The sequence below is a fragment of the Triticum dicoccoides genome, chromosome 6A, assembly GCF_002162155.2.
Source record: "Triticum dicoccoides isolate Atlit2015 ecotype Zavitan chromosome 6A, WEW_v2.0, whole genome shotgun sequence".
NCBI lineage: Eukaryota > Viridiplantae > Streptophyta > Magnoliopsida > Poales > Poaceae > Triticum > Triticum dicoccoides.
In genome coordinates, this window is record NC_041390.1 from 85,724,642 (window position 1) to 85,736,693 (window position 12,052).

The following is a 12,052-nucleotide window of genomic DNA, read 5'->3' on the forward strand; positions in this document are numbered from 1 at the left end:
AGACCTAAGTTCTAGTCATATAGTGTAAGACATATACTCCCTATCGCTACCTTATTACTTATGTCATTTCAGAGTACTGTAGTTTATTGTGAGATGCATGCTTGTCCTGTTTACTCACTTCTCTCATATATATTGTGCTTAGTATTGTTGGACTATAAAATATAGGGGGAGTGTTGATCCGAATGTGTGTGTCGTGCCATCTCTAGGTGCACACATTCTGGGGGAGCCCGTCTATATTTTGTAGTTCTTAGTTTTCTTCGTTTCATTTCTTTTCCTTGCGCAAATCCCTAGTTGTCACCAATCCACCAAAAAGGGGGAGATTGTTACGACATATCTCTCTCAAGGTAGTTTTGGTGATTGATGACAACATGTTTGTGGACTAATCTTGTGCTTTGAATTATTCATAGATTCTCCCCTGGCACGAGACGCCTTCTTCTCCTCGAAGTGTATTTCAAGATGGTGTAGCTCTTTTGTTTCTTTCTCGGTGGACTAGTTGCGTAGAGGGCACCATACTATCAAGAGGGGGTCCGCTGGGGTTTTGCATGGGTGGAATCATCACGTACACATCAGCTTCTCACCCTCCGAGCATTTCCTTTCCATTGAAGAGATCTCTCCTCTCTCTTCCTTGTCCTGGCTGGGTCAAAGCGGTAGTACCGCGCACCCAGCGGTAGTACCGCTGAGAAGCCACAAGCGGCAGTACCGCTCCGTAGCGGTAGTACCGCCCGTGGCTCCACAGCAGTAGTACCGCTGGGGGCCTGGCACCTCCGCCTTGTCCTCAGCTTCTTTTAGAGATTTCTTATCTCTCTCGCGCACGCGCCCCAGCGGTAGTAACGCACTGCCTGCGGTACTACGGTCGAAGGGTCACAAGCGGCAGTACCGCTCCACAGCGGTACTACCTCCCTTGACTCCACTGCCGTAGTACCGCTGGGCAGTCTGGTTCCTACCGCCTCGATTCGAGAGGTCTTTTTCTCGTGTCGGGTTTTGTGGCACTAGTCATGGTTGTAGTGGCGGTAGTACCGTTCCAGGAGCGGTAGTACCGCCCTACCACCGTGGTAGTACCACATTTGGGTCCGTTCCCTACTTGTCTCCCCAGAGCGGCAGTACCGCTGGCTGGCGCGGTAGTACCGTTGTCCTGGCGGTAGTACCGCCCCATCTCAGCGGTAGTACCGCCCTGTGCGGGGCTGGTTAGTGGGGGGCAACGGGATTGTTGCCCCCACTATAAAAGGGAGTCCCCTTCTTCCTTCTCACCTACCTCTTCCTCCCCCAAGCTCCATTTATTGCTCAAGCTCCATTAAATACTCCAAGCTCCATTTTCGCCCGATCTATCTCTCTAGCCAATCAAACTTGTTGATTTGCTCGGGAGTGGTTGAGAAGGCCCCGATCTAAACTTCCACCAAGGGATTTTCGAATCCCCCACTCATCCCTAGCGGATCTTGTTACTCTTGGGTGTTTGAGCACCCTAGACGGTTGAGGTCACCTCAGAGCCATATTCCATTGTGGTGAAGCTTCATGGTCTTGTTGGGAGCCTCCGATTAAGTTGTGGAGATTGCCCCAACCTTGTTTGTAAAGGTTCGGTCGCCGCCTTCAAGGGCACCAATAGTGGAATCACGGCATCTCACATTGTGTGAGGGCGTGAGGAGAATACGGTGGCCCTAGTGGCTTCTTGGGGAGCATTGTGCCTCCACACCGCTCCAACGGAGATGTACTTCCCCTCAAAAGGAAGGAACTTCGGTAACACATCCTCGTCTTCACCGGATCCACTCTTGGTTATCTCTTACCTTTACTTGTGCAAGCTCTTTAGTGTTTCTACCCTTGCTTGCTTGTATGCTTGTTGTTATTGCATCATATAGGTTGCTCACCTAGTTGCACATCTAGACAACCTACTTTGATGCAAAGTTTAATTTGGTAAAGAAAAGCTAAAAATTGGTAGTTGCCTATTCACCCCCCCCTCTAGTCAACCATATCGATCCTTTCACAAGTTGTATCAGACTAGAAGTATAATGTTGGATGAATTGATTTAATTAATTAGTGACTATTTTTGCATGAGATGATCATTAACTTTAGTTATGTATGTGAAATATGCATAAGAATTTTTTGTGTTGTGCCCATGTCCCATGCATATATGATTTCCTTTTGCTATGTATGTATTCATGTATATACCGCATCCATTTGGCTGAGTTGCTTGCCTTTCTTACTTCTACAAATAAAGTCATTTCATATTTGAATTATGAAAAATGATTTCTATTTTCTTTGAAGACCAAGGAATCATATTTTATTTATTTTCTAGAAAAGATCAGCATGCTAATTTTTCCTTAATCTTATCCAGAATTTGCTATTGCGATCGGAAGGTGTACTTGACCATGCAGGATACAAGGTGTCACGATGATTTGATGAGGTAAGGTAATCGTTGAGTCATGTTGTCAAATGCTAATGGATGGAATTTCTAATGTATGGCTGGAACAACAAGTCGGTGATGATATGCGACGTCTTATTTGAGAACTGTACACATGGTTTGCCACTCTGGACCTTGTGAAGATTATGTATGTTCTTTGTTTAAGACTAATTGTACACATTCATGTTGCAAATATTGTTTTGGTTTCTGCTTTCAAGGGTATAGTAATGCAGAAATGACTGAATTTTACAAACTGTAGTACTTCTTGTGAGCAAGCATTCAGTTCAAAAGCTGCCTAACATGCTGGTAACTTGCTAAATTAGGCATATAATATTATAATTTTAGTTTCATCTGAGAACTTCTCTTTAAGACAATGGCAGTGAACATTTGTTTCCGACAATGACAGTGGATATCATATATTTTGATCTCTATAAATGAACTATTGTGGTGTTGTTCACCTATCAATGTGCCATGTTTTCTATCTAAGAATATGCCACATTTGTTAAATAAACTAGCTTATTAAAGTGACGGACAACTAAATACTTTTTATAGAAAGGAAATAATATATAGGCAATCAATCAAGCTTCCCTTTCAAAAAAAAGCCAAGCAAACATCTGGGTAACTTCCTGGCGCGGCGGAGCGCCCTTGCCCACTAGTACATATTATGAACCCTCAACTCATACAATTTTGAAGAAAACATGAACTGGATATATAATGCATTGACATTCTTCAAAGTATGGTATATTTAGTTGGAAAGAATGACATTTTGTCAAGGAAGAAACGGCCTTAAATCCCTTATGATAAGCATGCTGTTGATCTGGGTGCAACTCATATGCACCAGCGTACTTGGCTGTAGCATGTTTTGTTAGATCCATTCTTAAGAAAATGCATTATTCTTAAAAGGTGGCACACTCACTGCAGCTTGACCACGTCATCCCTGCCAATGCCGATTAGCTCAGCCTTGGTGGCGGCAGGCTCCTGGACCACCTCAAGCAGGCGTCTGCTGCGTCGGTAGACATGTGAGGTATGCTCTTTGGTACCAGCTCTCCATTCTCGACATCCGGCTGTGTCTGTTCCTCATATTGTCTCCAAATACCGGTGCGAAAAGGCTTTCTTCTAGATCTGCTCTTATGGTTCTCCAAATACAATACATTCAATGATATTGTAGTTTTTGTGGGCTTGTTCTTTATAAGAAATAATTGTACACATAGCACTATAGTTAGAAGCAGGTCTACGAAGGCATGGCTTCAAAATTCCATACCTGTTTTGTTCCTTTTCCTTTCCATATCTATGGTTTTCATACTAATTTATGTTTTCCCCTCAAGGGAGGACATGTGTATTTGAGAGAGAGTTGTGAAAAAGAGGGGACTGGACTAAGAGGAAGGAGTGGAATCACATGATGTGCATTGCATTTCTGTCTGTGTGCAATCCAGTTATATACTGATAAGGCTTTATACAATAATAAGCTCCCTATCTGTTGAACGTTACAATTAGTACAGAGGCACAAGTCATTTTTGACAATTGAAGATCAAACAAACAATACTGCAGAATTATGCCAATATATAAGTTTTTGATGTACATTGAACTTGTCGGTTTTACTGTCACCTTTCATTTTGGAGACATAGCTAACTATTTTCTCCACTATTTGGCATTTTCCCGTGTTCATCTTAACATTTTGGTTTTTTATGATACAAATGGCTGATGTTAGTTTTGGTATATGTGGTTAAGAAGTTTGTCAAGTAGTGATGACCTCAGATTTGTTATGGGGCAGTTTTTTTAATAGATCGCTTCTTGCGCACAAGCACTGGAACCATCGGTCTATGACATACATGATTCTCTATAACTTCTACTACAATGATTTCTTTGTGTTAATGCTCTTCTGGTGCGCATTCCCTCCTCTGTGTGTTTCTCATATGATGTAAGCTAAGTATATCTGTGTCACCTTTGTTACTTGTCACCTACAATTTGACTATCCAAATGTATGAATATACGGAAGCATCATCCCGCACTCCCTTTTGGCCTTTTTGGACCTCTTTTAATGTACGCTGGTCTAATTAAGTTCTTAATGAATTGATTTAGGCATACCACATATTATGTAACTATTGTGCTCATAGATTAGAGTACTGCTTTCTATTCCATTATCTGCACATCAGTTCCCACAGTAGTGGTTGATATTCTAGAGGACTTACTCATAATAGTCATAATACCCTTCTTTATTGTCTGAGACTATTGAGGCAAAGCTTCAAAATGAGGGCTACAACATGGCACTCTTCTGAAACATAATGGTAGATACCTTGTAACAAAGCCTTGTCCTTTCCTGTGTACTTTTCTTCACATATAATATCAGTACGATGGACATTTGGAGTATGGGATTCTTGATACGTCACCATTTGACAAAAAGAATTAGAATATGTGATATCGACAATGTAAGCCTTTTAATATTTAGCACTTACATATTTGTTTTCTCACTAATATTTGAATGCATGTACCTTTGCATTATGCAGGTTCACCTGATTATTTGAGTTAACCTGATTATTGTCACAAGCTGTGTCAGATGTTCTACGAGATGGTCCGGTGGTCCTGTTTAGTTCTATTTCATGTAGCAGTCTTCTTTGTTAGTAATGTTCCATGTTTCTGTCTACATGTACGTTCATTAATTTTCTGGTTTGAACCCCCTTAATTAGTAAGGTGAGCTCACAAGCTTGGGTCCTAAACCACAAGAACTTGAGAAAGTCATCATACATTCCTTCTGCAGGACACTAGCAAGGATAAAAGTACCCTTGGTGGTTTCTCTGTTCTTAGGAGACATGCTGAAGATTGTCTTCCTCTGATAGTTAGCATTGAAAGCACTTTTTGACTCCACTTGATGTCTACAAAATTTCTGGCTTATTGAATGGTATGGTTACTTGCAAGACATGTCGCAGAATCCACATAGAACCGGGTGGCATTTTCCTCACATTTCATGGTGATTTTAATTTGAGCATTCAGCTTGAATACCCTTTAAACTTTTCGTCGTTGTGCTCTTATTGTTTTGGTGTAGCACTTCATGTCACAATTGAATGTTGAATTCTTACCACTGCAGAAACTTCAGCATATACTGATTCATTAGATAATGAGTATGTGTGAGCTCTCTTTGTCTTTCTGGTTGAATGTTGATTTCTTAGCACTGCAGAAACTTGCAACATATACTGATTCATCATTAGATAATGAGTATGTGTGAACTCTCACTGTCTTTCTGGTTCTACCTCATGCCTTCCAGTGTTTTGTGTTTCATATGCCCTAATCTCCTTGTATTTAAGCATCATTTATTTAGCTCTTCCAAAATTTGTCGTGAAAGTAAGTGGAATGGGCGCTTTCAACCCGGAACCACCCATATTCCTCTCAAGAGGCGCCACCAGGTGGCGCCCCAACCCCTAGTAAGCTACAATTAATACGGGCATGCAGTGATTCTGGCATCGCAAAAACTCCTCACGGTGAAATTCCTGGATAGTAAAAGGTCATGCATTCTCCTTAATTAGCGTTGGGATTAATTCTTGCATGCGGGGGACATGGGTTATTGATCCATTTAATGCCGCGCAGCACTGATTCTGGTTCAGATTCCAAGCCGGAGGGAGTAGAAAGGATTGAATATTTTTCCGAGGTGTTATCTTTGACCTTTCGTCTTAGATCTGATCAACAGAACTCCTGAGGTTCCTTAACCTCCACAAACGATTAATCTCCACCGATTCCCTTAAAATCCCCCCAATTCTTCTCATCTTCCCTATCTCTACCTCTCTTTCCATATTGTGTGCACTGCCGCGGCCAAAGCTTTCACGGTTTGTCGCCATCGGAGATCTGCTCACTGCTGCCGGCTCGGAGCCTCATGATTGTTCCCTCTATCTCTCTCGGAACCCTGCGATCCCCGCCGTCGCTGCTCATGATGGCCCAAGACCTACTCCAAGGTGTCGACAAGGCGAGTTGTACATGCTGCCGCCGTCTCCTCCTCTGACATCACTTGTGCCAGAGGTGGGTGCTCAGTGCTCTCCTTCCTCTCAATCTTCTCAGATATGAACATGTTTTTTGAGTTAGCTATTTTGACGCTCTGATCTGTGTGTGATCCGAAATTTCATAGTAGGGAGCTCTTTTCCATCCCCAGTGACCTTCCCCGCGGCAACAATTCCTGTAATTAAGTCTCTCTCCCCCAACCCCCTTTTTCTAAATCAACTACTGCCGATAGACATATGTCGAGATGTGATGGATCATTGGTGTTTCTCCAATCCGGCTGTTTCTTATTGGATGCGCTAGATGATGATTTCTTCTTCTTTTTGTGTTATGCAAAGAACAAACTGATGAAGCTACCATGTACTGTTCCCCAACTACAACTGCATCTCTCTGTCTCCCTCCCTCTCACACATGTTAATTTAGTACGAATTGTGTACTTTATTGCTCTTCTCTGGTTGCTTTGTAAAATCACAACATATGGCACTGGGTTTCATATTCAGGAAATTTGTTCCCTGTGAGTAGTATTCAATTGTAAATTTTATGGTATCTTTCAATTATGTGAGTGATACAATTGTGTTATTGACATTGTTGTTCTTCCCGTGCTGCAGGGTTCGACTGTTGCCGCAACAATCATCTACCTACATAAATGAAAAAAATATTGGAAGTGACTCTTATGAACATACTTGCATTCTTTCTCAAATTTAAGATAACTATGTGTGGTGACCATCAGTATTTGATTGTTATGCTACTAATAACAATCCTAACCTCAAGGTTTTAACTCGCTGAGAGGATACTGTATGGGCTGTTCTCATTGTCATTCAATTTATTAGCTCTTTGTTTGTTGGTCGTGTGTCAAATAATACTCTGTAGTAAAATAGAATGCACATGTGTCTACTCAGGAACGATGACATTTTGTATAGCTGGTTATCTTTCGTCCAATAAGCGGATCAAGGTGGAGAATGCAAGATGATTACTATTCGGGGGCATTAACACTGCGAGGCTGGCAAATTAGTATGAAATATATTTGTTTCTTGCTCTGATGCTCTTCTAATAGACAACCAAATTATATTATCTTGAATTATTATGAGTAAAATTTCATTACAATATATATTATTTCTCTTAATTATGGTGATGCATTCATCTAATTATGCAAATACAGAGATAGTCTACCATATATTAATTTGCATGACATTTTATACCATTCAATGTATTTATATTATTGTTTTATAAGTTTCACTATTTCTTACTCTATAAATTAATCCTCATATACACTACAGCAGATTCCCGCAGCAACGCGCGGGGTATCATCTAGTTTCTTATAATGTATTGTCGTTGTCGTTGTGGGTTTATGACATGTTGTATGTAATAAAATGATATGCCTGTGATAGACTTACTAAATTTATGAATGGCTTTCGAGTCGCTTCTCTAAGTGCGTGCTGCGACGAGACAAAAATATTTTCTGAATACATAATTGTATGTGCATTGCAACAGGTTATCAGATGAGTCCAATCAACAATAGTACTACTACTATTTGTACTAGCTTCACATGCTTTGCGCGTCGGGCGGGTGTTTTTACTGTAGCTGCAAATCCCATCATCCTAGGTCCTTGGATGAGTCCATTAGAAATTGCATTTTGACGTTTGGGTTCAAACTTTCAAAATTGTTGCACTATCTCTACGTCTACGTATACGTAATACAACAAGTTTTAAACTTGAGACCAGCCACCCACCCTCATAAAGAACACTTTTTAACCTAGCACAGACTCCAGGAAATTTGGCCACAGTGTGAGGTGGGCCATATGTTAATGTGAGGTGGAGTAGTACATCAGGGTGGCATGGGCTAGAACAAGCATTCACGTCCATGAGTACGGCACACGCCACCAGCACGACTTCCATCTAACACCATATTTCTTGGAGTCCGTGCTATAGCTATCTCTTCAACCTCGTCGTTTCTCTAACTCAGCCACCGCGTGGCGGGCGAGGTGGGGGTTTGCCGATAGTCGGTTTCCTCAAGTGCGGTCCCACTTGTAAGGCCAACTCCAACTCACGACCCCAAACAGACCTCTGTGGCTCAGCTCGTGTGGGGGACAGAAGCCATCCCACACGGGCGCTAGGTCTGACAGAACGGCCTTGTCGTCAATGTGTGACCTCTGTGGCAACCGTCCGCTCCCCACTAGCCTCTTCGTTGACATGTGGTCCCATTCCCACATGTCAGTGAGACAACGACAAGTCCTTTTGTACAATTTCCAAACAGACGTCTATGTAGGCCGGGGCACCTCTTTGTGTACCGTGGCAACCGTCCACCGACTCTTCACCTTTCCCTCTCGATTTGGAACTGTTGTCTCACGCTCTTCCTCCCTCCTCCATTTGCCTTCACCCTTGCCATTGTTCGATCGTATTCTCCATGGAGGGAACAGACCGGAAACGACCCCGTTATTCTTGCCCCGATCTGAATGATGACGTGGTGGAGGAACTCATTGATCGGTGCGACATCATCACCTCGACTAGCATGGCAGGTTCGTTCAAGACCATTCTCGACTCAACTAATAACATCATTACAAGGAACCCAAGGGTCTAGGAGCGGTTTGATCTCCCCTATCTTCTTCACCGTGACCCTGCTCACTGGCGCGCGGAGGACGGAGGCCTCGCCTTGTGCAAGTAGGTGCCGCTTGATAATGATGCGTGTGATGTTAAGATGCCATCACTTGAGGGTAAGGCTTGGGCAGGCGCAAATGGAGATTGGGTTGTTTATATTGGGTACAACTGCGAGTGGGAACTTGTGAACGTGCACACTCGTCACCGGGTTCCACTTCCAAAAATCTCAGACTGCCCAGAGGTTGAGCACATTGGTATTCTACGTACATTCAACTACGATCATGGTGACTATCATCTATAGAAGATAGCAATTTGTCGAGTTCCCAACCGCTCTTGGGGTTATAGGAATGCTTGTGTTGTCGCTATCTTGGACAAGCTTGTTGCCGTCCTTCAAGGTTCGACTCGATGGATATTGCTGAAAAATCGGTTTCTATACACGGATGAGTACTGTGATGTAATTCAATACGAGGGTCTTGTGTTTGCTGCCACCACTCGTGGCATGTTTTTGCATGGAATCCTGATGCTTTCAGTATGTTTGTCTTCCATTGTAATTATAATTGTTTCAACCACATGCATGCGGGTTAGCTAGTTTCCCTTTACTAATTAACCTTCTTGTGTTTCCAAGGTCCTGTGAACATTCCACCACCTATACTTGAAAAATTTTATAACCAAGGGGAAGATGACGATGCCGATGATCACGAGCATGAGGACCCATATAGGAGTACTCAGTGGCGCCTGGCAACTTATTCTGATGGATCACCTCTTCTTGTCTGTATACAGGGCACCGCTGATGTGACTAAGGAAGCAAGTGTTTTCTCGCATGGTCGCACTCTCCGGACCTATTCCAACATCCGTTGCAGGGTATTCGGGATGGATACTAGTGTACTAGCGTCAACACCTTCTCCCTAGTTCAGTATTAAAAGTCTTGGAGGAACTCGCTCTTCCTTGGACAAAACTATCCAATCATGGTGAAACGTGATCCAGCAGCTGTTGACACAACGTTACTACCATTTATGAGAAGCAATTGTATCTATACCTCTGGCATTGCTATGCTTCCCTGCGGTGGCTATCACAATATGGGTCATGAAATAGGCCACTTCAGTCTGGATGATCAGTCCTGCGTTGGTCTCGAGATTGACAGTAGCTGCCCCTTCCTAGAGAAACTCTTCTGGTTCAAAGCAAGCGTTTCCAGCACCGAGGAGTGGTTGAGCTAAAGTTCATTTCATTGCTTGTTATTTGTTGTCTGATGAAAACTTTAGTATTTACTAGAATGTTTTGTTGGAACTAATCTACGTCAGTGGCCAGCGGCTCCTCCAAGCCCTTCTCGTAGAGCGACTGCAGCGCCGTCCGATCCCTCTCTTCAAGGAGGTTGAAGGCCATGTGGTCCTCAGTCAGGACCTTTGCCTTGGCATCAAGCTCGACCTTCTCCGCCTTCAGCTTCTTCTCCAGATCCTCCAGCTGGCTGTGCTCTGTGGCCTGCGCCTTCACCAACTACTCCAGTTCGGCGTCGCGATCCTTGACGGCGTCCTCTCGTGCCTTCATCTTCTCCTCCTCCGCCTTGCGGCCTCGAGCTTCTTTCGTGCGCTTCCTCCGCACGGTCTCCAGCTCGACCGCCAGTGACCGGCAGCAGTCCTGGGCGGCGTCGGCATCCTTCAGCGCCACCTCACGGGCGGCCACAGTCTGGGCGACGGCCTCCCGGCCTCTCTTGGAGTCGGCAGCAGCTTGGCTCAGCTTCGCTCGGACGGACGCATCGGAGTGCAGCCAGCCAGAGACCAGCTCTAGGCGCCCGGTCACTAGGCGACGCTCGGTGCCTTGAAGATCTTCTCGCAGCAGGGCCATCGTAGAGAGAGCCCGCTCCAGGACGTCAGGAGAGGTGGAAGAACCCGGGGACAGCAATGCGGCAAGAGGAGGAGGAGGCGTCGTCGTCATCATGGCCTGGGAGGCCAGAGGCTCCTGAGCCTCGGGGACCCCAACGCGCGAGCCGGACGCTGGCACCTCCGGAGCCAGCGGGGTCACGGGGGCTGATTCCTCCCGAGAACGCTCCACCGGGCCTCGCGAGGATGATCGGGCTAGAGAAGCACGAGCGTCGTTGCTGCCCTTACCCATGGAGAGGGGTGCAGCCGCAGGAGGCGATCTGGGATCGAGCGGTACCACCTCGTCCCCCTTTCTCCTCTTCGTCGTGGACGTTGGCCTAGTTGCACAACAAAGAATAGTCAAGGACGGGCATCAGAAGCACGAACAAGGCAGGACAAGAGCACTTACTGGTCCACCACGGCGTAGTCCCTCCGCTTCGTAAGCTTGAAGCCGGAGAGCCTCGCAGCCTGAGGCGCGGGTGCGCAGGCTCCAGGAGCAGAAGCAGGGGTAGCAGGTGGACCGGAAGCAGCTGCAGGCGGGTGGCGAGACAGCCTTGGGCTTTCGGGGCGCCATTGGTCGGAAGCTTGGAAGGGGATTGAAGCAGATCTGGAGATTTCGAAAGAAAGGAGCAGGAGAGGGGATCTTTAGCAAGGAAAAGGAAAGCAATGAAGTCAAGTGTTGCCCGCACCGGCCTTTTGTCAAGTCGGGCAATTGCCAAGGCAACATGGGGAAGCGGAGACGGCCACGCGCCAACCGTGGCCACAGGCTGTTGGGGCCCACGACGCTCCGCACTTGCCCTTTGGCTTCGCCTCAAAGGCAAGCCCGAGCATGCCTCGGGCCCGGGGGCTACTGTCGGCGTTCTGGGAATGGGAGTCCCCAGACTTTCCTGCCTATGGCCCGTAGCGTGGCTCCACCAGCGGCCCTGTACGGCCCATCTTCATCAGCAAGCACTCAAGACCCTCGCGAGGGGCCAAGCCTCACGAGGCGGATGACGCAAGACCTCCTCAGGGGTGGCCTCACCAGGCTGGCTCGCGAGGGGCGGAGAGATCAAGGCAAGGGACACCTCACGAGGTTTGTGTGACGCAAGCCATGATGACGGGAGCCAGGCGGGCGCCAGCACGCGCCGTGTCCTTGTTTCCTCTTTGGTGCTAAAGGGGAAAGCACATGCGAGGAGTCCCGAGGCATCAGGAAAAGGTTTCCATATCGGTGCAACAAGACTAAGACCAGCAGG

The 12,052-nt window shown here is 45.7% G+C and overlaps 1 long non-coding RNA gene across 1 annotated transcript; it reads left to right on the forward strand.

Moving 5' to 3' along the window:
* Positions 1-2,316: 2,316 nt before the first annotated feature.
* Positions 2,317-7,161, forward strand: LOC119318843. The gene is made up of 3 exons (XR_005154258.1): positions 2,317-2,395; positions 3,314-5,225; positions 6,982-7,161. It is a non-coding gene; the product is annotated as an uncharacterized LOC119318843 (long non-coding RNA).
* The last annotated feature ends 4,891 nt before the right edge of the window (positions 7,162-12,052 follow it).